The 5,299-nt window shown below is 36.2% G+C and overlaps 1 long non-coding RNA gene across 1 annotated transcript; it reads left to right on the forward strand.

The window, feature by feature from the left end:
• Positions 1-291: 291 nt before the first annotated feature.
• LOC135766911 (uncharacterized) lies at positions 292-2,267 on the forward strand. Its single transcript, XR_010541839.2, has 4 exons — positions 292-431; positions 542-713; positions 1,455-1,627; positions 1,781-2,267. It is a non-coding gene; the product is annotated as an uncharacterized lncRNA (long non-coding RNA).
• The last annotated feature ends 3,032 nt before the right edge of the window (positions 2,268-5,299 follow it).

Genomic DNA, 5,299 nt, shown 5'->3' on the forward strand with positions numbered 1-5,299 from the left:
AAGGCTTTGCATTTTTCTTTTTAAACGCCAAATTGGTGTGAAAATATTGTCTTTCTGGACTCTTTGTGAATGCAATGTGTGTACTATTTTGTGGGAGTACTACTACATATGTAAAAAGAGAGGTGTAAATATTTTTTTGGCTCAAAGGAAGCTGCATGTAAGCTATGTGTGACAACATGGAGTTAAAAAGATAAATTGTTACCCTTTAAATTTTGAATGTCAAATCTATTTAGAAGTTTGATTGTAGGTACCTCGTTCACGTCTTGGTTACATTCCACCTAGTGTTTACTAATTATTGTCCTTTTTATAAATTTTCTTCTTAAAAATCTTATTATGGTAAGGATAATGTATTTGTTCCCTTCAGGTATCTGCCACTGCAGCTGACGTTGAGACAACTCTCAGTCTTCCTGCAAGTCCTCGCCTGATACCTGGTAATATACATTTAATTTAGAATCATTGATAGACACATTGTATATTTTATCCATTCATCTTGAGTTTACAAATGTTTACACAAGGTAACAAGTATTACCATGTTGTTAAGTTTCAAGTGCAACAAGGCAAGTCACAATTAAGGGTTGGATGATCACCTTTAAGGGCTCTGAGGGCATCACACCAACATTTGCAATTGGACTTGCTGCTATGTTTGCAACCTACTACATTTTCAGCCTTCAGTATCAAGATGAGACAGCCTGCCCTCTGGAATTCATTCAGAGGTAAACCCCTCCCTTCAATCCCTGCCATCATTATATAGATATATACAATTAAATTAATGTGTTTGTATTTTATGCATAAAATGTAATTAGTACTGTACATTTCAAGCCTCAACACCTACACACACACACACACGCACACGCACACACACACACACACACACACACACACACACACACACACACACACACACACACACACACACACACACACACACACACACACACACACACACAGGGTATAGACTTTATTATAATTCCATTTGATGTCATTAAAGGAATAGTCTACCCTTTTGCCATATTAAACTATGTTATTACCTCAACCTAGACGAATTAATACATACCTATCTTTTTTCAATGCGTGCACTGTACAGCGTGTTGTGAATGTGTTAGCATTTAGCCTAGCCCCATTCATTCCTATGGTACCAAAAAAAAGTTTTATTTTGTGGCACCATACTTACTGGTATAACTCCTCATGTAACAGTCTTTAAATAAGGAAAACACGGAAGTGTTTGGTGGCTTCCCTGTTTGGTACCATAGGAATGAATGGGGCTAGGCTAAATGCTAACACATTCACAACATGTTGTACAGTGCACGCATTGAAAAAAGATAGGTATGTATTAATTTGTCTAGGTTGAGGTAATAACATAGTTTAATATGGCAAAAGGGTAGACTATTTCTTTAAATCCACTCAATTTGTGCAATGACGAAAGACAAAAAAACAATTAATTGCTTTTGATTTAGGCACTTCATTGATATAAATCAAGAGAGAGGAACAAATGCCAAAATCATCAGACAAGATTGTCTCTAAGAAGAAAGGTGTGATCGTCCAGAAGTCGTCTTCTGCAGTTAAATACACATGTGGCCATGCTACTGAAGGATCTCCTTGACTTTTTAATGGAACTTCATATAGATCGGTGAGTATATAATCTTTCTCTCATTTTTTTGACAGTCTGGCATTGCCACAATTATACTGGTATTTTTAACTTTATAAGCATTCGCTTGGAGTTTATACTTTACATTCGTGATTATTTAGTTTATTTATGAGTATGATTGTTTTTTGTTCTTAGTGGCAGCACTGGAATAATGCTGCAGAGAGGAACAGCGGCTACTAAAGTGATGATCGTCTCTTCTGGATCCACAAGAACTAAGATGTAAAAACACAAACCTACCTCACAGGACAATTTTAAGAGGTAACCTGCAAGTCTAGCTTGCAGTGGCACATGTGCCTATACGGTTTCATCCTAAATGTTTTTTATGCTTATTATTGATACATCCTGACAAAATGTTCTACTGTACTATAACAGTTTCAAAATGGCCTTAGGTATGTTTTCAAAAATACTTTTTTATGCAAAACTATAGGTTATGCCCTTCACATTTGGTTAGGATTAGGGGCAGTCTCTGACGAGCAATTTAAGAACGTACGTTTATTGCCATAGTCTAAAGCAAGACACTACTGTTTCTGTTTACTACTAGAAAGCTTTTTCAGCATTGTCCAACAGGATTTATTTTCTTTCCTTTTTTGTATTCATGTTGACATTGACATTTCTCTTTGAAATAAAGGTGTTTGATTTGGAAGTTTTTGTTGCTTATTTTGCATAATATTCACAATAATGCATATCTTAAGGAGTTGTCTTTAGCCCTGGGAATTCATTGGGCAAGTTCATGGGAGACTGATATTTTAAATATCAATGAAGAATTTTTAGAGACTAAATTTATGTTATTTAAAAAATGCTGCATATTTCTGTGATTATTTGGAAATTACAATAATATTGTTTAGGTTGTTACTTTAAACCTAAACAATATTATTTTAGTTTCTAAATAAATCACAGAAAAATGCATCTATTTTTTACTGTATTAGACTGTGAAATCATTTAACAGTGTGACTACAGAAGTATTCTGTATTTCTGGTTTACAGACTACTACCGTAAATTAATTTTACATATGAATACTGTAAAAATAACGGTATACTGCTGGCGTCTCTGCTGCCAGCTCTTTACTGTAAATTATATAAATACAGAACAATACAGTTTTTCTGGTTTACAGACTACTACCGTAAAGTCATTTTACGTATAAATACCGTAAAAATAACAGTATACTGCTGGCGTCTCTGCTGCCAGCTCTTTACTGTTATTTTACAGGGAAATTTTTTACAGTGCACCTGATGTGTGTTTGCCCTGATTTACGTTGCCCAGGGAACCAGGAAGTGCCGGTAGTTGAACGAAAATCTGTCCGGAGGGAACTTTTTCCTGCCACTTTTAGTTCCGCCTGTTTTGTCACTTGTGACACTATATTAAAGGTGCAATGTGGGACTTTACAAGGATGCAATATAATATGCAATATAATATGCATAACTATATTATCAGTGTTGTATAAAGGCCTTACATAATGAACTGTATTGTTTTTATTAACTTAGAATGAGTCGTTTTATCTACGTTTCTAACTGTACAACAGAGCACATTTTATCCCTACATTGCTTTACGTTATGTTTCAAAATTGAGGTTGGCTGCAATTCACTGCTAGATGCCGCTTAAAGCTGTAGACTACGATGTTGAAAATCGGTCGAGAAAGCCTGAGACGGTTAGTAAGTTTTAAATAACTCATCCCGCCCCTCTGTGCTACCTGATCCCTCCCACGGGGAAACGACCTGAACAATGTCACTTAGTCAAGCTGTGATCACTGGTAGTAAACATCGAAACAGAGATTTACCGAGCAGTAAACACATAAAGCCTTGAAGGAATGAATGAACACTTACAATTATAATTGATTGACATTATTTACTTTCACAACAACGTTTGGCATACGTTTCCCCTCCTGAGCCTCGATTCCCATGGTCAAAAGTGCTACCTAGCGCACATTAATTGCACAATAATTATAAGTTAGTATTGCTAAGGTTTTGAGTAATTGTTATAGCAGCACACAGCGCATCTTGTTCAAATTCCGATCAGCTCGAACAGAAACCCGCTAGGGCTATTTTCAAGCACTTTAATAAATATAATTACTTTGACCCGTGATACGTGATTAAACGGCTAACATTCCAATGCCGACCGGCAGCATGAGCATGTTGTCAGACTGATATAAAGATATTTACGTAACACCTCACACCATAAAAGTATAAATAAATGCGTACCTGCTCAACAAAAAGTCAGCCATGTCAGCATCGGTTTTCAGTCCCATATCTCCCCGAAACTTCCTCCAATGGTCAATGGCGGACCCTATATTAATTCGACTTTGAGTCCGGCATTTGAGTCTCCGTTTATATCTCTGCTCTTTCTTCTACAGACTTTCTCTTTCTTCCAAGCACCTTGCTGCTGTCACACACACGCGCGCACACACACACACACGCGCGCAAGCTCACACACACATGCACACACTTTCAATCTTTCTGATTTTAGTAAATCTTTGTAAAAGTGCATTTTAAAATATTTATTCCATTAAATACTTTACAATAATCTGAGCTTTAGCCTGGTTTTCTGTAATAGCATTTATAATGTCTTTGGTCAAATTAAGCTGTAAAATAAATAGTTATCCCTTTAAAAATGCAGTGGATTTTGAAAGATATCTACTGTACAAAAAAAATGCTTTAAACCTTTAAAAGCGATTTTCTCAGGTTTTCAGTTGGCAAACGAGGGCAGACGACCATCATTCAAATGTGTATATTTTTGAAACCATTCATGGTATGACTTTGACTAGGATATCTTTGAAGCTTATGATCTCAATTTTGAAATTTGGGTCACTGTGACTCATTTTGCTGGATCAGGTCACATTTAAAAAAAGAACATTTTCTGGAAGGCATTCAACTTTTGTGAAAATCTTAAAAATGCTGGTGCTGGCTGGCAACTTTTTAAATAAACGCTGGCGGGGAAATAGTTAAAAACTCACACTGGACCTTTAAGAATCTGTGAGAAGCATGGCATTCTCAGTTGTGGTTAAAGCATTGGGGGTAACAACAAACACATCTGAGATAAACGTTCAAAGACTGTTTACTTGTGAATGATGTAATCATAGCTTAATGGTAGAGCATTGCGTTGGCAGAGCAAATTTTTTTTTTTTATGTATGTCCTTGTAATTTGGTATCTCCCAAATCCAAAAATGTCATCGGAAACTCTTCAGGGTGGTTAAACAGGGTACTAATCCAGGACTAGTCATTAGATTCAGTGGCGGCCGGTGACTTATTTTTCAAAGGTGTGCGATGCGAAGTTCATCACAACATGTAGCCCGTCATGTGTGTGGCTCTTCATTTCAAAATACGTGTTTGGCGCATCATGTAAACAACTTATGTACATTATGTGACCTATCACAATATGTGCTGCAGACTCTTCAAAGGGGTTTATGATAAAAAAAGACGCTCACGTTTGCCAGATACTCGCTTTTATGTGAGTTTAGTGTTAAGTCAGTGTCTGTGAGTTTTTTCTGAATGTTCCATTCCATGTGTTTAAAACAAATATATATATATATATATATATATTATTTTTCCCTTAATTTGCTCTCCAATGAAGGCAGAACTTGGTGGAATGATATTTTAATGGTCTTTTTAAAAACCCCTTCGATGCATGTGCAGCAGGCACATATTTTTACATGATGCATGA

Source organism: Paramisgurnus dabryanus, chromosome 6 (genome assembly GCF_030506205.2).
Source record: "Paramisgurnus dabryanus chromosome 6, PD_genome_1.1, whole genome shotgun sequence".
Taxonomy (NCBI): domain Eukaryota; kingdom Metazoa; phylum Chordata; class Actinopteri; order Cypriniformes; family Cobitidae; genus Paramisgurnus; species Paramisgurnus dabryanus.